General features: G+C 42.2%; 1 protein-coding gene across 1 annotated transcript in view; it reads right to left on the bottom strand.

The window, feature by feature from the left end:
• Positions 1-23,254, bottom strand: part of chd7 (chromodomain helicase DNA binding protein 7) — a 79,846-nt gene extending 56,592 nt beyond the window's left edge. Inside the window, 1 exon segment of the mRNA XM_034118485.1 lies at positions 22,960-23,254. The gene's annotated coding sequence lies outside the window, so the exon portion shown is untranslated.
• Between the last annotated feature and the right edge of the window lie 623 nt (positions 23,255-23,877).

The following is a 23,877-nucleotide window of genomic DNA, read 5'->3' as shown; positions in this document are numbered from 1 at the left end:
GTGTGTGTGTGTGTGTGTGTGTGTGTGTGTGTTAGAACAAAGGGCCCAGCAGATGCAACTCTGTTTGAACAGCAGCAGCTGCCATCCAGCCAACAGGACTTCAGAGTGCACCAGGCAGGCGGCAGCTACTCAAGCCATTCAGCTGGCTAACTAACCAGATGTGTGGAGACAAGGGAGTTAGCCACCTGCTACTTTTCTAGCCTCTGTGTGTGTTCAACTCTCCAAGTATACGGTCAATAAACATGCATTAAACCAGTTTACTTTTCTAATAGTCATATTTGGGTAAAAAAACAAAAAAACATAGGGTGTGTAAAGGGGTGATAAACATCAGAAGGACTGTGCAGCCTGAATGAGTGGTGGGTGGAGGTAGGTGGGTCTTAGCACACATGAACGAGTGTGTGTAGGCATTATGTCAGCGACCAGGATGGGGAGGATTTTTCTTTCAGTGCATAGAAGCAACCAACAAAACAAAAAAACACCCAAGCTAACTTTGGCCGAGTTCTCCTCCCCCCTCACCTCATTTGTTTTTCCACTACATCCCTCCCACTCCTTTTCCCTCAATTTAAAAAAAATCTACCTTGCTCTCCGAATCAATCCAGAAAACTAAAACGTGTCAGGACTTTATCTCATGTGTAACGGTACAGAAAAAGAAAGTTAAACAGATTTTTTTTTTTAATCCATTTAGTAGCCACTGATCAGAGTATCATTTTTGAATAGACAAAAAGTTCTTTAACCTTTTCAGTAACAAATAGTATAGACTGTAATTATATAGTGCCTTACTGCCTTTTTTTGGACTTAGCATAAACATTCAACAATACATCCGTACACTGGAGAGAGAGGCTTCAATACAAGTTGCCACCTGCTCATCAGGAGCAGTAAACATTCACAAATACATACACTGAATATTTCCCAAAGACACTTCATTATGTAGGAGCCATAGACCACCACATTGGCCTGATGAGGGGATGACTGCTATACTTCTAGACATTTGCATGACACAGGGATACAGGAACACAGTCTTCCTTCAGGCTTTTGGACCTTCTGCCTCCACAATGGCTGATGGGAGCATCTACTCTTGTTGTGTAAATAGCAATTAACACCCCCTACATCCATGTCTCTATGAGCCATAAATAGTCTGTCAACAAAAAAGACAGGTGCTCAAATTATTGTGGTCACAAACAGACAGGGCATGCAAAGAGATACCATACAAGATCTTAAAGCTTCAAGAGGGCCTCTCAGGTACTGTCCGTTTAAGTGGTGATTCTATAAATATAGGTAATGTGATGTAACCACTGTGTGCTAATTTCATTTCAAACCTTTATTTATCCAGGTGTATCCCATTGAGATCATTGATCTCTTTTTCAAGGGAGACCTGTTCAAGTAGGTTCCACATGAAACATTAAAAACATAAACAGAACAACAAAAAGGACATCATACAGCATCATTACAGGGATTACAATTTACATAACTATCCACATGAACATGTACCAACAGCTTCCGATTGAGTAGCATCCAACCGAGCTTTAAAAACATTTAGTGGCACCAGATTGCTCAGTTTCCATTTCAATTGCAGACTATTCCAGGACCCAGTAAAGCCAACATAACAAGAAAGTACAACATGTTGTGTTTTAAAATCATCAAAACACAACATTTTGACTAACGGCAATATGAGAGAAACTTGTGTTCATATATATTAACCAGTTAAGCCTCAAGCCATCCATCTATAGCACACGTACCCCCCACCTACACAACAGCCCATGCACCATCACCCCCACCTATACACAGCAGCCAGACCCACTGTCTTGGAAGACGGACAAAGACACTGTCTTTACATTTATAATGAATAGTTGGTTGAAAGTTCTGATGTTCAATATTGTAAATAGTGAGATTTTCCAGTTTCTTATATTTATATAAATAGTTGGTTGAATAAAACATATTTATAATAAATTGTTGGTTGAAAAAAAGTTTGAATGCTCAATTTGTATTTGTACACATCACATGAACCGTGGTATGTAATATGAAGTCATTATTCAGTCCTAATGTATCTCAGTCCCTGCTGTGGTGAAAGTAGAGTGATAAACACCTATTTTACTCAAAATTCGAATTTAATTTGTTTCATTTTAGACATGAATTACACATTTATATACAGTGTAATTCAAATATTCCACTACTTTTGTGATCCTAAGACTTTGGTAACCAAATCTAAAACACCAAGAAAATTGGATGAAGAGTAAATTTGTGTTTTCACAAGAGTTTTGAAGATTTTCCGAAAATCGGATGTCAAATGTTAAGCTTTAGAGCTACTTATCTCATCACAGTGCTCCAAGGTGAGTAATTTGCATTTATAGCAAGACCAGAGATTGTCTGTTTGATATGTAACACATGGGGTGCCATGTTATAAGTACATTTACAAAGGTGATTTAAGGAAACATCTAAAAATCGAGAAAATACCCTTAGACTCCAGAGGGTTAATGCAACCGTCAACACCAAATGCAACTCAGAAACAAAGGATAAACCTGTTAAATGTTATTCCAGAATAAATGGAGAAAATGTTGGCCTTATAAATGAAATCGTATAAAGTTTCTGTCATCGCTGTTGACCTGACAGTCTGATAAGTGCAGCATTCTCCTTCTCTTTAATCTCTGGATAGGGTTTGGTTCCAGCAACGTTTGTTTGTAGGGTAATAAAAACATCATAGAAGATCTTCAATTTATATTGCCCATAGTGCAAACTTACATCTCATAACAGACAAAAGCCGCAAAGTTAAACCGAAAAGCTGAATATTGTCACACCTGGACACCAAAGATCTCAAAGCTAACGGACTGTACAAAGTCAAATCCGTGCGGCAGCTGTTGCCATTACAGAACATGTGTTGTGTGATACTAGATCAGTGTTGTAAGCAGCAGCACTGTAGAGTTACATCACTTCCTGTGCATTTCAATCACTACAGGAAGATGAAAAAAAAGTTCCTGCATGTGAGCGTGTGTGGCAGGTGAGAGTTATTGAGTGTAATTTCACATCCTTTGCAGCAAGTTACAACACAGGCCACTGATTTCCTGTCAACTCAGAGAGAGGCACACTACATTAAACGGTGAATTTTACAATGCAGAATGAAATTAGCGGTACAAGCACTTTCTGTGTACTCTGTTTCTGTAGCAGTCATCATCTGATCAGAGGTGGAGTTAAGACACGAAAGGCAAGAGATTCTTTCCTCCACCTGTGTTCCTTTGCATTGCGTATGGCCTTTAACCAGTTGAGCCCCGAGCCTGTTTTTCAGGCCTCAGGCTCGAAAATGATATTCCCAGAACAATTTACTATATCTTCACTTCTAAAAGGGGTAAATTAATAATCTTTTTTCTCAAAGCAATGATAAACCTGTGAGTTGGATGTAGAAAAGTCAGAATCAATATAGATTGTTTTTATTTTAAAGTAAATTCAGATTGAACATAGTAAAGAAAGTAAATTAGTGTCCGTCCAAAAAACAACAACATTACTTATAGTGAAAACCACCCTTGAATGATGGGATAGTAGACTAAAAGCTTTAGGAATCCAAACTATAACATAATAAGTACCGTGTATCAAGATTGATGCAAAACAAGTGACATTTGACCTTTTTAGAGATTTAGAAGAAGAAAAAAAACACTTCTGGGGTAATTTGGGTGTATGTGCCATATCTCTGGCCCCCCTCGGTCGATTTTGATGATTGACACCTCTTTTGAACCGTTAGAGCCAATAGAATCGAGGGGAACTTCCTAAATCCATCTAAACATTTCCATTGAGGAGTGAGAGTGATGCACACGCAGTTTGCCCAAAACCGGAAGCTGGGTTGTAGCTCTAATAGCAGCTAATATGAAATCTCAGTTTTTGACAAAAATGGAATGATGGATTATCACTAGGGTTGGGAACCGAAACTCGGTTCCAGATGAGAACCGATAAGAAAATGCCGGGTACCCATACAAAATACACAATTTCGGTTCTGCTTAACGGTTCCTAAACGCGGTAGACCCTGTATTCCACCGGGTCCGTCTGCGCTGCGGTGACCCGGTGGAATACAGTACATCCACTGGCCATGATCTGTGTGTTCTGGAGAATCACAGAATGGCCGGTCGTCAGCGGGCTGTTGACGGCCGGCACCGCCCTTATTTTTTTTTAAACGGCATCATGTAAGTTGCGCTGACAGGCGACAGAGGTCCACAGTTGCCCCGCAGCGAGGCTCCCCCCGCCCTCCCGTAGACAGTTCACGAGCTCAGTCACTTCATAACACCAAAGATGGGTCGCGGTAAACGCTCTAAAGTGAGGCTCCACTACACTAAAAAAGAAAAAGACAAGGCACAGTGTAATGCCTGTTAATAGTTTGCCACAGGCATAGCTCAGTTAAAATAAAACACAGCTATTGTGCAATACATTTGTATTGCATGTATATTTTTTATTTGTAAAAATGTCAGTTAAAGCTTAAAAGAATAAAGATATTTTTGTTATCTAAACGTTTGACCTCTTTCTTTTACAATTTTGGAATCGAAACGGGGAATCGATAAGAAGAACCGGAATCGATACATTTCAAACGATACCCATCCCTAATTATCAGTAATCATTTCAAAGTGACAGACACATTGGATTAACCTTCAGCAGCGTTGTTCTCGTTTTAATGCCATTGAACACAACTTTTGATCAGAAAAACAGCAAAGTTAAGACATATTTGCCGTTTTGGCTCAGTAAAGCACTGTCTGGGTTTGCCTGAGCTGCCGCGAGTTTTGGTCGCACAGTGATGATACTTATACCTAATAAAGTATTTCTACCGTGAGTTCTGTGCTAAATGAGTTAGCATTTTTTCACTCAGGGCTAATTCAGAGGCTCGGCGTCAGAGTTGTGCTTTGTTTCGGTAAAAATTGTTCATATCGTCAGTTAGTTGAGTTTCTTCCCGTTAAGTGGGTATGACACATTAATAGGTTGTTAAATGTTAAGAAGCCCTCAGACGTCGTTTCTTGCAGATGTTGCGTTTTTGCCCCCGCCCGCGGGGCTCAACAGGTTAAAAAAGAGCCTCCCACTAGATAACATTAGTCTGCACATTACATCTGCATGTCTAAAGGCCGCTACACAACAAGCTGACTGCAAAGAACACGTCCTGACGGAACACAACTGTTGTGTCCCTCACGTCTCCTGCGTCTTGGCCAACAGTCGCACTGGAACACACCGCAAAGACTTCAGCCGACGGCCAAGTAGCACGTACGAACTGCGCATGCGTGAGTGGCAATAACTCTCCTTACCAGCAGGCGGGGGTAGTGTGTATTCGTCATTCAAAGGAGACAACCGGAAGACAGACTGCGTGATATATACAAACTTCAGCTCTCTGAAGCAGAAAGAAACTATTTAAGCATTATGGCTGGCAACCTTAAAGGTCCCATGTCATGGCCCTTTCTACTGATCATAATTCCATTGTTGAGGTATACTAGAATAGATTTATATTGTGCAATTTTCCAAACTCACATTGGTTTCTCATACAGCATCTCTGTATAGTATGTGTATTCACTCTGTCCTAAAGGGCTTGTTGGAGCTCCTGCCCCCCCCTCCCTGTGAGCCCACTGTGCTCTGATGAGTCCACCACCGTTACAGCGGAACATCAGTGATTATGTGTTACCAGTGTGAGAAAAAGTTTTTAGAGAGTACTTGTCCATGGACAAGTGAGTTTGGCAATTTACTTGTCCGAATACATTTTTCACTTGTCCAGAATGGAAAAATTGGGGCCACTGGAATCTTCTTCTTCGCCAACGTATTTTACATTTTCCCACGTTTTTTACGACACCGCTAACGCAAGTGAGCGGTAAGATTTTACTGCATCACACGTAGGTATAGTTTGGATTTGAACGATTCCGGTTCTGCTTTTCGATTCCGGTTATTTTCGGTTCTCGATTCCGGTTCTTTGAGAGGGTAAAAATAAGTCCCATGACAAACTGGGAGAAAAACATATTTATGAAAACATTAAGTCAAATCTGTATTCCTATTTAGAAATCACTTCATACTGTTTAATTTCTTACGGTTATTGAATAAAATGATATAAAAATAATCTCTGCATTGTTTAGTTAGTTCTATGTGGTGCAGTTTGAGAATGTACAATTGGCCCAGTCTCCTCTGATGTTACACTGCCTGTGAGACAGAGTCCAACCACACATGTCCAACACATAGGCCTAATAATAATAATACATTATATTTATAGCCTATAGGCCTAGCGCTTTTCTACAACTCAAAGACGCTTGCACGCTTACACATGTCCTGCAATACACATGCTGCAGCTGCTCACTGTTTGTAAAAGTAAATAAATACTATTTTAATTTCAATAATGTATTTTCTATACCCTGCTTCATAAACAATACTGACATCCCTTTGCTCCTCCGAGTCTGGGGGTCGGGGGATGTGAGGACAGCGCGAGGACACAGACAGGGAGGCTGCTTTACTTCATAAAGGGAATGGCGTCAATATTAACAACATAGGAGCTAAAACGCTTAATAACCTTCATTACGTGTTAGAGAAAGAACATAAGAAAGTTTGACAAAGATTAGGCTGTTAAACGGGCAGCGGGTCCGCTGTGTGTAGAAAGAGAGAGGGAGAGAGAGAGAGACGCTGAACTGCAACGTGCAGCGATCAGAGAGAGAGAGCTGCGGTCCGCGGGGCTGTCCTCACAACTCTTATTAATCCCGGTACCGGACAATTGTTATTTGTTCCTACTCGGCACCGAGTTTTACTTCCCAACCCTGCCACTGTGCTACACGTCCCGCACCGCCCCGCCCCCGTCTAACAGTACAGAAAGCGGCGAGATGCATTTCCTTAGGAATCGACAAGGAGAACCGAAACTAACATTTCTAAACGAACAACGGCGGACACGGACAATTTGCAAATGAGTTCTGCCTTTTGTAAACTGAGTTTATCAATAATTTGTCAATAAATGAGGGCTAAAAACGTCACTTGTCCGCCGGGCAAGTCAATTGAAAGATCTACTTGTCCGACATTGTAAATAACACGTCCCGGACGGTGGGACGTGTGCTTTTTCGCACACTGGTTACAATGGCGTTAGCAACCAGAAAATGACACCAGTAATGACAAACAGATGAGAATGCTGCGTGGGGTCTGGGTGCCGTGTTGGCGGGACTTTGCGAGGCTCGCTGCTGCGAGGAGCCGACAGTGTAAGCTGTAGGGGTGCAACAACTAATCGACTTAATCGATTACCAAATTAGTTGCCAACTAATTCAGTCGTCGATTCGTTGGTGACGTCATCACGTGTGTTTTACGCGCCGTTAAACTCCAACGTTATGGGTCTTTTTATCGGTACTGGAGACATTAAAAAAATATATGTCATATGTATTATTGCCACAAAAACATTATATCGCAGTCTTAGTGTCGCCAACTCGTTTCTAATATGCAAAAAGACAAAAAAAAATCGTCTATGGTGTATTTTCGATCTTTCCAATCCAGACGAGATCTCTCTCCCCGTCTGTGTGCGAGGGGGCGGGGCAGTTTACACACACGCGGCTGCTACATGCATGCAACACACGGCGGACGTGGCGGAGAGAAGCGCTCCAAGGTGTGGTTAAATGTTACCCGTCTTGAGGTGGAGAATGCTCGATGCCAATAGTGCAATAAGAGTTTAGCATGTAAGGGCGGTAACACGAGCAATTTGTCTAAACATTTAGCAAAAATGCACCACATCCAGACGGAGAAATGCACCGGGTTCGACTGTCTTTCTAGTAGCTCTTTAGCCCCCCCATCCACGAATAACTTTTCCACGTCAGCAACACATGGAGTTAACAAAATTATACAAACATGGGTTAATGATTAGAGGTAACTGAGTTATTTATTTTGTTAAAGTTTCAGCTATTCTGTTCACAATTCTGTTATCAGATTATTTAATACGATTTGTTAAAACATTGTTGTTTCTTTTGATGTGAAATATTATTTATTTAATTTAAATAAAAATCAATGTTAATTTTGTTCACAATTTGTTAAGTTAATTTAATAATATATGTATTTTTTAATCAAATATTAATCTTTATTGTCTTCATTGTTAGTTTCCACATGCCTAAAACAACCTCAAGCTAAATCTAAAAGTGTATGGCTAAATAAGAGTGTTTGAGAAATTGTGCAAGGCATAATAGTCAGAATAGTCGATTAATCGTTTCATTAATCGATAGATTAATCGATTATCAAATTAGTCGTTTGTTGCAGCCCTAGTGAGCTGGCTTACTGGTGTGGTTTCCTGGTTGCTGCGTGGGCACAGCGAAACCCAGCCCGAAACCAGCCTGAGCACACACACACCCGCAGCCTGGCTGTGAGTCTGTGGCCGTTTCTCAATCGCGAGGATATTGGCTTCCAAGCCAATATTTCAAGGATGCTACGTCATCAAGTGGCGCAGCAGGACCGTTCCAATGTCCAGCATACTTGGAATTCCACCGAGGCCGCGTCCTTGGTTTGGGGGAAATTTCGAGGCTGCACATGGGTAGACTTCGCGTCCTTAAAATCCCCACAATGCTTTGCGCACGGACCAATTTCCCCAAATCTGTGGCGGAAAATGTAAGGCGGGGCCTCTCATATGACGCACACCTGCACACTTGCTAGCCTGTTCCACTCTTCGTTTTCCGAATGCCAGGAAGGATTCTTGCCTAGCTTCTGAAGGAAGTGACTCGGAAGACATGTGCTACCAAGCAAGCGTACTCGCGATTGAGAAACACCCCGTGTGTGTGCTCACACACAGACAGAAGATTGTGTGTGTTAACGTAACGGCTCCGCGGATTGGTCCATTTGGGTATGGTTACGTCACCATACCCAGGAAGAAAAAAATATTTTCTGTGTTAGAGTTTTACTCGCTACAGGGTGTACTTTGAGGGTTTTTGACTCTGCAGACCGTTTACATGCAGAAAAAGCTACATAACACACAAGGGGACGGGTAATAACCGGAAAAGCATGTTATGGGACCTTTAAAGTACTGCTGCTACCACATTCCATGCATCAGTAATTAATCCAAGATTATATTAATATACAACATCATAACACTGACAGGCAAATTATGTATCATGTACATTTGTATCTTCTGACTTTTATTGTAGTATAGCCAATGTTATCCTCATTCTAATGTTGTGTTATCTAAGGGCTGTAGTATGCAGGTACGAAATAAAGTTTTGTATTTTGCAGTAGCGGTAAAAAGTGGTTTATTATCAAATGTAGAACTGTACAATGTAAACAATCGACTAAAATACAATAAGATAAAAATAGTAAGTATGAGGCCCAGCTGTCACAGCAGAAGGAATTAGGTGAACGGTCAGTGTGCCGCTTTAGACGCCAAATCTCATCAAAGGATGAGGCGTTTTACACCCCCCCCCAGCCCCTGCCATAACACACGTGTTGAGGAACCCAGCAGACGAGCCCATATCCAAGATAACAACCCCAGATACCCAAGACAGGTCTGGCAGAAACGCTGATGCTGCTGAAGGTTAATCCAATGTGTCTGTCACTTTGAAATTATTACTGATAATTAGGGATGGGTATCGTTTGAAATGTATCGATTCCGATTCCGGTTCTGCTTATCGATTCCGGATCTTATCGATTCCCCGTTTCGATTCCAAAATTGTAAAAGAAAGAGGTCAAACGTTTAGATAAAAATATCTTTATTCTTTTAAGCTTTAACTGACATTTTTACAAATAAAAAATATACATGCAATACAAATGTATTGCACAATAGCTGTGCTTTATTTTAACTGAGCTATGCCTTTGGCAAGCTATTAACAGGCATTACACTGTGCCTTGTCTTTTTCTGTGTAGTGGAGCCTCACTTTAGAGCGTTTACCGCGACCCATCTTTGTCAGCGCAACTTACATGATGCCGTTTAAAAAAATTAAGGGCTGTGCCGGCCGTCAACGGCCCGCTGACGACCGGCCGTTCTGTGATTCTCCAGAACGGCCGTTCTGTGATTCTCCAGAACACACAGATGGCCAGTCCGTACCCTGTATTCCACCGGGTCACCGCAGCGCAGACGGACCCGATGGAATACAGGGTCTACCGCGTTTAGGAACCGTTAAGCAGATGGATTTAGGAACTTCTATTGGCTCTAACTGTTACAAATGCCCCTTTCACACCAACGCGTTTTCAGCTCCGGCTCGGAGCTGGAGCCTGAAAAGTACCGGTTTTTCCTGTTCACACCGCCTCTTAGCTCCGGAATGCGGTTCACTTCCAGCTCCAAAAAATTGTCGGTCTAGAGGCAAGAGCTTCGGAGCTAAGAGGCGGCGTCGCTTACGTCTCTCTTACGTCGAGGCGTGCAGGAAACTAAACCCACCTCCCCTGAACATGCCATGGGTCGACTGAAGAGTCTCGTCATGCCTGCCTACAAGCAGTACCGCTGAGCAAAGTGAATAGAAGGCAACCACACACTTATTAAAAAAAAAACACTTTATAAAGTCAGGCAACACTAACCAGGCTTCGTGTGATTCTGTTTATTTGTACCTTACTTTGACCATCCGTTCGCTGTTATTGATCATTGTGGAGAGCAGGCAGACGTTTTGTTTTTTATTATAGCAGCTATCGGATGGAATCAATACATGGGTTGCACAGGTTGTCATGTCCGACTATCACAAGTAGAATCATAATGAAAAATACGCCGGTAAAAAGTGCCTGTAGAACACGGCTTAGCAAGTAGTCAGTTTAGCTTTGGTTGCTATGTTAACATCACCCATGTTATACCAGAGAAACTTTCATAACAGCGTTGTGATGCCAAACAGCGTCAATTCAGACTGACACGCATTCACTTAAGGGGAACTGGGGATATGTATCAGCTGCTTGTGTGACAGTCAGACAGTGAATACTTTAGAGCCGTGTGAGCTAACCCGGAACTAACGGGAGAATAAACTCCCGTGGAAGAGCAGCCAGCACTGCAGCGGTCGGTAAATGCCGCTGAAACACATTAATAAACAATGAACCACGGCACTCTGGAGAAAAGTATAAGGTTGGAGAAGTCGTTATTTAATTTAATATGGCTTCGTATGATTAAAAACAACACGATCATCGACCCGACGTAGTCCCCCGTTGTTGTTGTTGTTGTGAGCTCCGTTGGGGAGAAAATCAGCGATGTAAACGATGACGTCATGACGCAGCAGCGGCAGCTCTGGGCGGTGTGAACAGAGCGGGAGCAGAAAAGGGAAACCGGAGCTGAACCAGAAAAGCTCTAGCTAGGAGCTAGAAAGGGAAAAGCGCTGGTGTGAAAGCCGCAAAAGAGGTGTTTTTTGCTTAAAATACCAAACAGATCACCCATTGTCGCCATGCCTCATACTGCTCATACCCCTCTTTTGCAGCCCTGTTCCAAACAGGCTGATTCTGCTTTAACGTCTGCTGCTAGCCACGCCCCTTTGTAGCGTCACGCAGCTTTCCCCTGCTAGAGAGATTTATATGGGGAGAAGCTCAGCTAAACGCTGCGGTGATTAAATGCCATATTATGCTCCCAACCACTTCAAGTAGGGATGTCCCGATCACCTTTTTTTGCTCCCGATCCGATTCCGATCATTTGATTTTGACAATCTGCCGATACCGATTTTTCCCGATCCGATCTTTATGCAATGCATTAAGAGAAAAAAAAGGAGAAAAGCATTCAAGTTGTCCCTTAAACCCCACCACAGATAACGGCTGGTCATCCAACGCGATGAATTCAGCTATCTTGGCTGTTATTTTTTTGGCCTTTTCACTGTTCTGGGGCAGTTTCTCTTTCCTTTTAAAAGTCTCTGAAAGTGCCGTTACATGAGTGGCCGCTGTGTACTCGTTGTGTTGTTGTTGGTGTTTGTTTCTCAGGTGGCGTATTAGATTGGTCGTAGCTCTGTTCTTTCCGCCACGCGGAACCTCCGCCTTGCAACCATTGCATCTGGCTGTTACACTGCCTTCGCTTTCAATTTTATAATACTTCCAAACTCCTGACATTTTCTCTGTCCCGACTCCCGAGTCACCAGCTGAACGTAGCCTCTCGTTAGCTTACTGCTACTATTAGACACTGCGCCCTGCCCACTCTGTTGCCAGATTTGAGAGAAATAAGCAACCAGGTCTATGAAAACAAGCCCAAAAGAAGCAACACATACATGATGTTGTGTAATTTTAAACCAAAACTAAGGCCTCAGGATGACTTTAAGACGTGAACATGGTCATTTTTGTTTTGTAACATTAAATAAAATACAAATATTTTATTAAAAAAAAAAATTATTTTAAATTCCCGATCCCCGATTTTTCTCTCCCGATTCCGATCTTTTGAAAATCACGTGATCGGCTCCGATCCCCGATCACGTGATCGGATCATCTCTAACTTCAAGCTTTATTTCTGAAACAGTATGGAGCTCAAACCTTTCTCTCTCGCAGGGTTTACCACAAGGACATTACACATATTCTCTCCAGTAGCCTACAGCATTAGCTCCATGGTTAGCTCTGAGTGTTAGCATGCTTGCTAATGTAAACACACAGCATATTACTCCTAAAACACGCCACGCATTGTTTCTGATACAGCACATAGCTTGACATGTTCTTTCTTAAGTGTTTATCGCTAGAACAGTGCCAATATATATATATATATATATATATCAACTTTACTCTAAGCCTCCAGCAGACATCCTGCTGAATACACAGACACACAGCTGCGACTGTATATGGAGATGAAAGGTTGGGACCAGGTTTCCGCTAGGATTTTTTCTTGCCGGTCAAATGTCCGGAAATAATTTATTTTACCTCCGTTATTTGTCTCCGTCAGACCCAGCAGCTGATCTGATCTCTGATCTCTCTCGTCCGGTTACACTTCACTCGCGTTTATGTCCATATCGATCAGATCCAGCTCTCCTGATCAGCCTTTATAGAGAGCACCGATCAAACTATTAAGAGTGAATATCGGCCGATAATGATTGGCGGCCAATCGATCGGAGCATCCCTAATTATTACCGGACATTTTGACTGGCAGGTTTTGAATTTACCGTTTTTTTTATAGCTAAAAACCGGTAATTACCGGCCAACTGAAACCCTGGTTGGGACGTGTCACGTGTGCCGGAGAATATAGGTTGGGACGTGTCACGTCGGCCGGATGACGTAATAGGAGCGACAATTCTAGATCTGCTTGTTAGCACCCCCCTTTTTTTTGTGAGATGTGGGTACGGAGGAAAAGAGAGAGGGTTTTGTTTTCTGACACTTTGTGAGTTCCCTGACACACCGGGGACACATATTTATGTATAAAAGACATCAAAAAGTGCATTTTGCATAATAGGTCCCCTTTAAAATAAAACACCTATATTGATTCTGACACTTCTACAGCCAACTCACAGGTTTATCATTGCTTTGAGAAAAAAGATTATTAATTTAGCCCTTTTAGAAGTGAAGATATAGTCATTTGTTCTGGGAATGTCATTTTCAAGCCTGAGACCTGAAAAACAGGCTTGGGGCTTAACTGGTTAAAGTAATCACTGTGTGGATCTAACGTGTTTAGATATAGCCGACTTAATAAAATAACTGACATTCAAAAGCTAGGCTCAGGAATTCACACCGGCTGTGCAGCTCTGTGGAACCACCATTATTGAGGCCATTCGCTCAGCCAAGCTGAAACCATGCAGTGTCAATGCCAAGTTCAACTGACACACACTGGTAAAAGTGCATTTAAGAGGGGCCTTTAGTTTACAAAAAGCAAAAAAACAGAGATAAACACCCTTTAATGCCCAGCCCCATACACACATTTATTTGTGGACCTATGATGCTATATTTGAATAATATAGTGTAGGACCATACCTATATAAGGCATATTTATACTTTTTTTTTCTCAAAATACCAAACAGATCATGCATTTTAGCCATGCTCATTTTGCTCAATTTGCAAATCCTGACGTCAGGACAGTGTTCAAATCTGGATCAGTTTTTATCAGATCCGTTGCAGCCCCTTTTTTAGAGATTTGGGTATGGAGGAAAATAGAGAGGGTTGTGTTTTCTGACACTTGGTGAGTTCCCTGGAACACCGGGGACACATATTCATGTATAAAAGGCGTACAAAAGTGCATTTTGCATGATAGGTCCCCTTTAACTTTTGAGTAGATTTATGTAGAAAGTAAAGCAAAGTGCATCTACTTTAATACATTGGGTTTTTAATTATCCTGGAAAGTTGCAAGTCTGTCAGAAGTTTTCACTAACAATGCCTACATCGGGTACCTGCTCTTTACATTTAAAATGTTTGATAATTCCGATTTTTTTTTTTATTATCTGCAGAATTTGGTGAAAAATATGCATGTGGTTATCCCCGTGTTAATGCATAAAGTTAGATCTGATGGCTTTGCAGTACCCCTTCCTTGTTCTTTTTTTCAGATTTGCTGATTTTTGACACATCATACTGGACCAAACAGCTGCACATCCCTGTGTGTGAAGTGTTGGTTTGGGGGGGGAGGAAGAAAGACTAGTGGTTGAATGCAGCGCTGTCTGTGCTGCTGAAAGTTTGGCAGCTAAACTGTCTGTAGCCTGCAGGCTTTACTACAGGAAATCTCTGCCATGTCAACACCGTTTCTGCACGGAGACACAGGCAGGCAGAGACAAACACAACACAGCCAGAGAAACAAACTGCACCACAAGCTTAGCGCTAGACACCTGAAGTAGTGAGTGATCTTCCTCTTCCTCTGGAGAACACATGTGCACCCACCCACCTCCCATTACCACTAGGATCTAAGCCGCTATAATTTATACCTTTGTTCCCAAATGGGGGACAGCGTGCAGAAGCTGGCTAGCTATGTGTGTAATTACGCTCAAGTGAGGGGATGCAGGGCCTTGTGTTTGGGGCTGGGATTTGAGGCCCGGAAGGAAGGAAAAGAGAAGAGGAGGTGGAGAGAGGGGGGTGGGGGGAATCAAGAAAGCGAGAGAAGAAAGAGAGAAGCAGTGAAGCTAGAGAAAATCTGGTTATTTTACGCACGGCTGCTTTGTTAATGGGCTGTGTGTGTGTGTGTGTGTGTGTGTGTGTGTGTGTGTGTGCGTGTGTGCGTGTGTGTATTATGGTGTTGTGTTTCGGGGAGGGGGGTGGGTGGGTCAGCAGGAAAGGGCTGTGTTTATCCAATCTGTTCCCTGCCTTTACCATGTGCTAGGAAAAACCACTGGCCGGCTACCAGTCTGATCCCAGAGGATGCAGGACCAGCAAGGGGGGGGAGCAGGGGGTGGACAAGGAACCTGTTAGTGTGTGTTCATTGAGCTCAATAACCTGTTATAGGGTCTCTCCATCTAGTCATGTCAAATTAGTGTGTATTAAAAGGCATGGAATAGTAAAGAAATGTAATGTATTTTACACTACTAGTTAGTGTGGCTGTTCTCAATTAATTGTAACTTAAATGTATTACAAGTAAGAACCTTTCTAACCGATTAGAATCCTTAAGGTGAGAAAGAAACCTCACAGATTCAAGGTCATAAGAAAGACTAAACTGTTTTTTAACTGGCACACTAGCATGAGACATCTTGTCATATTTTTCCATATCAACCCGTATTGGAGATGGGTGCAATATTGTGGTAGTCCTGTTCCACATTCTCTTGTGGCTACAGCTGTTTTTATAAAGGCTACCGAGACAGGGATGTGTAGTGGTGATGGTGAGGTAAAAAGCTCTTAGGAATGATGCAGACTGCCCAACTGACTGTTTAACAGCTTATACTTTTACAATAGGAGCAAATAACATATGTGATGTCCACAGAAACTAACTCACAAGAAGTGGATACAAACATTTGAATTTGAGCAAAGTCACTATATGGATTCAGAACACTACAGGTGGTAGCTTGAACAGATCTCAGCACTACGACTCCAAGCATTAACCATCTCTATAGAGATTGAAAAGCCCCAAATCTCTAGGAGTATTTTTTAACAGAAACAATAACTGAATTTACAGAGTACAGACACATTTGCTGTGGTATCAGAATAGGCTTGTTGTCTGAGCAATACAATATCCATCTACATTCTTAAGACTCCATTCATACAAGCTATATGTTCAACCTGTCATTTAAGGGTCCATACACTTTAAGGCAAGTCAGATTGAAGACTTTTTTCCAATTCGACATTTAAGACCAACTTTAAAAACAACTCTCTTTGTGGGGTTCCACTGTCTTTATTCCTGTTGTGCCAACTTTTAAAAGGTTGATTGTGTTCTGAGCATGCAACCTCAAATAAAATATGAGCGTTGGTGGACCCTGCTTGATTAATGCAAGAGGAAAACAGTAAATCCTTTTAAAGAATAGATATTAGAACAAATTATTAAGATTTCAAATGCTAATTCCCATGTGTAAAAGACTAATGTATTATAAATTAAGTAATTATTAAAAAATGAATTAATTCAGTGACTTTATACATGTTTAACTCTGTTAAAAGATCACATCCCTCTGTACTTCTAAGTTGCCATTTACTTAATGTAAATACTCTAATAGTGGTGTTAGCATTGTTATGGTAACATCAGAAAAAAAACTGTTGCCGGTGAGGGGGAAATGCTCAGTGATGCAGATGAGTTATCACAGGCACAGAGCCCCCGTTACAGGCTTTGGGGAAACCCCTGCTTCAAAAACTACACGATTTGTCACTACCTGGGAGTCTCTTCAGCATGTCAAAAAAACACCAGTGGTTTTGGGCTGTTCGGAGATTTGTCATCCATGTGCAACGAAAAGTAAGATGAAAGATTTCTGAGCAACTAGGGCAGAACATTTCAGTCTACATTTGAGGTTTTGAAAGAAATGTTGAATAAGACAGAACTTCCAGAGAGGTTTTCATGGTAAATTTCCCACAATACTGAAGACATTAAACTATTGCTGTATGCAAACAGGAAGGCGCACAGTATATAGACTGGGCTATTTTGCGTGCTTCCCCCATAATCAATCACTGATATTGACATGCCCTTTTAGACCAATGGTACAGGCAGGTCCGGACCGCGTCCCCAGAGATTGGCCAGTTCCCCTCCCATGCCCCACCTGCCTGCCTGCTAACAACCAATTAACTTCCAGAGTCCTTCCTATAAAGCTGTGGGGTAACTTCTCCCCTGGGGCCCACGCACGCACACACCGCTTTTTCCAGAGTCTCTACAGCAGGGGTGCCCAATACGTCGATCGCGATCGACCGGTCGATCGCAAAGGTATTGTGGGTAGATCACATGGATTGAAAATAAATAAATAAAAATAAGTTAGCCTATCATCCATCCTTACTATGGCATTTGATTGACGTACAGGTAAGCCAGTCTGAGATCTCATTTTCTAACACGCAGTTCACCACGCATGCACGGTCAACCACGCCAGCTGCAAATCACTGGCGAGCTGATTACCTAGATAGCCTTCCAATTTATACAATTCTACTAAAGAAAGGGTATAAAATGTACGTAATGACAAAAAATGTACTGAGTTGTATTGTGCCATACGGGTTCGTGCAGTTATGCAAGGTACACCAGCATACGGTATACTCAGTATATATATATATATATAAATAAATATATGTTTAGCATTTTTAATGTAGGTAGATCATTTTGACTTGGTCATTTTAAAAGTAGCTCCCAAGCTGAAAAAGTGTGGGCACCCCTGCTCTACAGGATCAAAAGTGCTTCCGATGTTAGTTTGAATCCAGCGCACAATCTTCTAAGCACTTTGAGCAGAGTAACACTTTCAGAAGGCTGCTATTGCTATAAATAACAAACATTAGCTAACAAAACTGGACAATAAGCAGCAATGTCAGTTCACAGGAAGTGTGACAGGAACAGGTTTAGTGGAGAGATGCATACATAATAATTCTCCTGCACATTCCATCCTTTTTCATACATCCCTCTGACCTAGCGTCCATCTACATCTTCATAACTGGATGTTGATTCCACAAGCAAGCAGCACTTAACCTTTCATCAGCCTTGGAGAGAAATGCTTAAGAAAAGTGGAAGGATGTGTGGACGCCACAACAGTGCCATTAAACCACAGCGTGCAAAACGGATGAGATTCTCAGTGATGGGATTCATCAGCAGCTAATGACACTAACGCCAACATATTTCCAGTGGAGGGTCCGGGGATTTAGCTTGGCTTGTTTGTTTCCTAGCAGAAGAAAGGTTAGATGTTGTGCGAGAGCTGAAGGATGAAGAGGGAAAACAGGATACGACACATATAGTGGTGGGAGAGGTCAAGGATAGATTCAAAAGGCACGCACACACTTGGGTCAGAGATGTACTCGACAGGCCGTCTCCTCTATCACACATACAGCCCACACACAAACACTCGAGAGCTGCATTAACACCAGCCTCTCTTCTAGGCACAGCACTCGGTCCAGAAGGCCCTCGCTGCAGGAGGAGGATGGGGGGGGGGCGAGTGCGGAGGAGGAGGGGGGAGGGATAGACAGGTGAGAGGGAGGGATGAGAGAGAGCGAGAGAGACAGCGATGACACTCAGTTTTGAATGTCACCACGGTGCTAAAGACCCCCGCTAACCTTTTGGCTGGAAATGAGAGGACTGGAAGAAGGGGAGGGAAGGAGGGGGGAGCAGATAGGCAGGGAGAGATGGAGAGAGGGGGAGATGGAAAGGGTGAGAAAGAAGAGAGGGAGCTCATGCATAGTAGAAAGGGAGTGGGAGGGAGGGTGGGTGAGGGGTGAAGGTGGAGCGATATATGGCGAGATGAAAGAGATTGAGAAAAACAACAGCAGCACTTCTGCTAACAGGCCTGCCATCCATGACACATGATGATGGGAGACAAAATGGCCACCCTAACAACACCAACCTCAGATACCCAACACCAGGCTTTCAGCACCAAGAGTCCATCAGGAGCTCCACAGCATCAGGTGCCCCCCACCATGCACAGGAACAACACGTCTGCTCAATAGTGGCCCACCTCCAAATACATTACAACGTTTTTCTGTGGTGATACTGAGGAAAGGTTCTGGACTGTACATTGACTGTCAAAATGCTGCTGTGACAAAACAATTTCCCAGCTTGGGATGAATAAAGTATATATCTATCTACCTTAATAAAAAAGAGAACTAGGGCAAAAACATAAGGTATTTACAAATTGTGCAAAGATTGAAATCAATTCAGCTTTCAATTTATGCACTACACTCAGTTGGCGTTTAGAGTGTTTTTTTGTTGAATATATGCCGTGCTAAAATATATATATTATACATTACATGGTTGTTTTTTATGCCTCTGAAGAGCTTTAATAGTCAGCTGGTAAGGTCAGCATGGCATGAGAGGAAGCGCTTAAAGCACAATGTTGATAGATCTTAGGCTTTCATTTCAGATCGGTTTTATCCACTTACTTAAACCTGGCAGTCTGAGTTCTTTCTGAACATTTTCTCACAGCCAATGGGAAATACATTTCTTGGTGATGTGATTTAATAGTTTGCCAACTCGAACTGCAACCATAAGTTCACTTACGTTTGATTTTGGGGGAAAGGATGGACCGTTAAGATATCTTTTTTTATCTTATAGATGAATTGATAAAGAAAATAGTTGTTTAGTACAGCCTGTTGTCACCTACTCAATGCTACTGCTCAGTTAAAATGTAGTTTTATGGTGCCGAGTATGGTAGCTTTTTATCTTCAGCTATTATTCTAATTATAAAGGCAGGACTATTCCGATAAACAGTCACTTCACATCTGCAAGATGCTAACAATAATTCATAATTTTTTCAGTAAAGTGTTAAAAAACATTTTGGTATTTGTGTTTCAACCAAAGCAGCACCTCATTGGACCTAGAATGCGAGTGGGGCCTAATGCTTCAAGTTCAACACGGAAATAATTTTAGGGGAGCACAGAAAGTCATGTAGTAAGTGAAAATGGGCTTTTGATAAACGTAAAAACATAAAACATCCCTTATCACAGACCAATAGCTTTACTAAATATTTAAAATTGAAATAAAACCTAAACTCTGGTTAATGCGACTGTTTTATTTTTAACTGATAATTGAATAAGTGAAAGGGTGAGAGAAATGAGTGAGAACGGGAGAGAACTATCTCCTGATGGGTTAGACTTTCCTCAAGTAATAAAAGATTAGCAAGGGACTTCGGTGGACAATACACAGTCAAATCAGAAGGGAGGGAAAAAGACAGGAACAATGGCCATTTTCACTCGCAGAGTACAACAGCATCAGTGTTGTCAGCTCAAGCCTGAGTGCTCAATGCATGCCGATAGGGGCTCCACTGACTTTTCGTGCTCTCATTTGCACATACAAACTGCCCTTGGCATCAGGCCCTTCTTCCTACATGTTCATATGGTTAGATGTCTTGCTCCGAGCTATCCTGAATACAGTAAGGGTTGGTTAAAAGGTCAATAGAAGGTGGCACATTGCGAGTAAAGATTTTCAGATAACGAAAGCCGATCACACTATTGATTCATAGGTCAGGAACGGCTTATTCAAAAATGTGACACACTGATGGACAACTGTTATAAACAAAGTTTGTTTCATTCTTCCACAAGCTAAGACTCAACGAACAAGGCATACAGTGGCTTGGTTAAAGCTTCATGGTCATGAGAAATATTGGCTTGTTTGTTGTGCTAAGATGGGATAATGGGTGTAAAAATGTGGAGAACGAGCAACAGTGCATGGATATTAGACCGGATTGAACTGCGGCATACTGTAAAATCTCAATAAACTGGTAAATCTTAATGTTGTCTTTGTAGAGAATGAGTCAATTCGCTGCATGTGGTGCATCTACATTTCTTAACCCCAGTGTAAGGTGGCCATGTCGGGGACATTGCGGAGCATTGGACTGAAAACAGGACAGGAAAAACATAAGCATGACAAAAAATATATGTTAAGCTTATGAAACAGAGCGCACAGTATTTCTTTTATAAAGGAATAAGCGATCTGTCTCGCTTTAGACAACTAAATGGGCCCTACAACGCAGTACATACATCCAAGTATTAACTTACTTACAAGATCTACTGACTATTAGACAGCATAACACACTTTTGTATTAGTTCAGACTACATCAGATCTTTAAATCTAAACATATCATCCAAGGCGTCCAAACATGCGTACTAAATGTGGGGACATTTCAACTTTGAGTCCCATCTCCAGCTTGGTCCACATCAAATGTCTATAAGACACCGAGGGGAGGAACAGTGCCTCAACTTTAACCACAAGAAAATGCAGAGAAACAAACCGGGGAAGACTAAATAGTGCTGAACATCTGTTGTGAGATGCATGTGTGGTCGGGGCGTCTTATCTCTCCCTCTGTGGCCCGCTAAACATGACTAGCTGCCATCTTGGCTCACAGACACAAGGTGGTGGGGGTAGCAGCCCCTGATTATATGGTAGACGGGAGGAAGAAAAAGAACGAACCAGCACATGTAGACTGAATGTATGGAACTGTGAATAAAACTGAAAAGTACTTCCAGTGTGTGTTTTCGGGATGAAGCGCTCAGTTGTTTTTTTATCTTTGTCGCAGACAACAAAGTTGCGTGAAAGCAGTGGATGACCATTATGCAAGTTGACCGATTACAGAACCCATAATGGAGAAAGAGTGCTGGATTGCACGCAATAAAGTCGCGTAGTAAAAAGGAAAGACAAAACTGTTGTTAAAGTGCTGCCGTGTAGCCTGAAGTAAATGGACACAAGCAGGTGTTTTATGCTGCTTTTTCGCTCGTCCATACAATGTAACAAGTGTAGCCGGAGAGAACGACAAACTTCGGTCGCAGCATACAATGTTACAAACAACAAAAGCCAAAACGCGGAAAGAGTAGCGTTACTTTGTGTTCTTTAAACCTCGACAAAAAGTGAAGCGAACGATGCGGAAAGTTAAAATGTTCTTGCCCACGAGCTACACTTTGACTGATAACCGCCCCGAGCAGGTTTCTAGCTAGCCTGGGGGGCTAATAAGTGGTGTTCGCCCGTACACAATGGGGATGAGAGCTGGCTAGCAGAACTTCGGTGTCTTAGCGCTGGGCTAACCTACAGCGGCTAGCACGGCTAATTAGCCTATCAGCAGTATTTCGCACGTCGTTCCGGACCAGGGAACGCTCCTCTCATCTCGGTTTTTATAGCAGTCAAACACTCTCCATTCTTTTTAAACGCTGTTCAATCGGACTCAAGTCTTTACCGTATGTGTACATTGTTTTTTGCAAGGTAAAACGTGGTAAAAACAACGTGAAAACACGGTTGTATGGAATGACCGCCTGGCCTCACTGCCCCCACCCCCCTCTCCTCCACTGCTCTGTCCCTTCCGTCCAATAAAACTAGCGACTACTACGGACACTTCTCGCTGTCCCCTATCAGTAGAAACATAGTCGTTCAGTTTAAATAAAAACACCAATTAAAGTTTGAAGTCGAAACATGTTCATTTATGCATGGCGAAGCGTTCAGGCCGATATTTGCCAAGTATTCTCCGTTGGGAGTCTCACTCAGCTCCTCTCATTCAGGCGGCCAGTGACTCACCTCTACGCTCGAGCCACCTCGTGTCTCCTGAAAGCTTCAACACAATTAGCTAACAGGGCTAACACTTACACTTTCAAACTAAATTCAGTCAATTTTTCATTTGACCAAAATCAACAAGTTATCGTGGCACCAGACTACACACTGGAGAGACTCTCGGTCTTGTATGGATGCTTTTCTTTCCACTTTTCAACTATCTATGGGACTGTTGTGCGTGTGTGTGACCGATGCAGCGGGTGGCAAAGCTAAACTTGCTATTGTTAGCATGTCGGCATGGTAGCTACATAGACCTTCAATGACTTTATGCTGAAAAGAGAATACAAAACAGAGGCTTAATGAAACAGTAGCCCTGAACGTAAGATTTCCAATGAGTAAGCTTTGAATGAAATGCAAACCCAACTCGCACCGCACATTAAAGAGTGCGATATCGTTGGAAAAGTATGGAAAACTTACTAATAAGACAGAATATAAACGCTAATGAATCAGTATCAGTGGATACAATCAAACACTCACACTCTTACTGAATTCTGCTCGACAAAAATTAAACTGCACTCATTCAAAAGGGTTACTTGTTAGCTTACCCAACAAGCTCGGTCACTTCGGGCTTTTTATCAAATCAACTCCTCGTTAGTAGAGTATCTCCGCTGGCTTGAAAAAAATCCACCGTGGTCCTTTTCCGTTTGAAATATAAATAAACAGAGGAAAAAAGTTCAAGTTTTGTTAATCATCAAATATTTCTCCGGCGTGTCTCGCATCCTCGACCTCGCCGACAAGTGTGCGTTGCTCTTCTCTCCTTTGTGTTAATTTCACTCAAATCGAGTTTAATCCGATCGATCCCTCGGCTGGTCGCGCTCCCGAGTCCTCCCCTCCAGACACTCGCTCACCTTCCTCGGCCAGGGGGTGCGCGCTCCCGAGAATCTCTCATATAGATAAACAGGCGGCGTGCGCGGTCACTGACCCCGCCGTGCCCGTGTGACGCTCACAGTGTGGGGATGGTAAAGGAACATACATGCTGGTGAATTGGGCTATGATTTGGAGTTTGTGGCTGTGAGTCCAAATTACACGGTTTGATTTCATTTAAAACAAATATAGTTGTTGTTTTTTTACCATTAATGAAGCAAAGAGCTGTTTGGAGTCAAGACATGTTGTCTAAAAAAAATGTGGATGTAGGTGTGGATACAATATACGGCCAGTACATTTATATGTTACGAAAGGATTTTCTTTTTACAACCTATGATTTGTATAGGATTCGTCTTTCCCGTTACTGACTTAGGGTTAAGATATATACTAACTAATAGACAGCATAATATGATGAATTGGAAATAATATGATGAATTGGAAATGGGGGACCCTGATGTAAACAAGACGAAAGTCTTTCTCTGGTCTGCATCCCCTTTACAATTGTATGTTTTGAGCTGTACTGTACTGTACCCAATATACAAGCTGTTAATAAACTTTTCAATCAATCAATTAATTCAATCAATAACACACCTAAGACT

Source organism: Trematomus bernacchii, unplaced genomic scaffold, assembly GCF_902827165.1.
Source record: "Trematomus bernacchii unplaced genomic scaffold, fTreBer1.1, whole genome shotgun sequence".
Lineage (NCBI taxonomy): Eukaryota > Metazoa > Chordata > Actinopteri > Perciformes > Nototheniidae > Trematomus > Trematomus bernacchii.
This window is presented reverse-complemented; position numbering and strand designations above follow the sequence as displayed.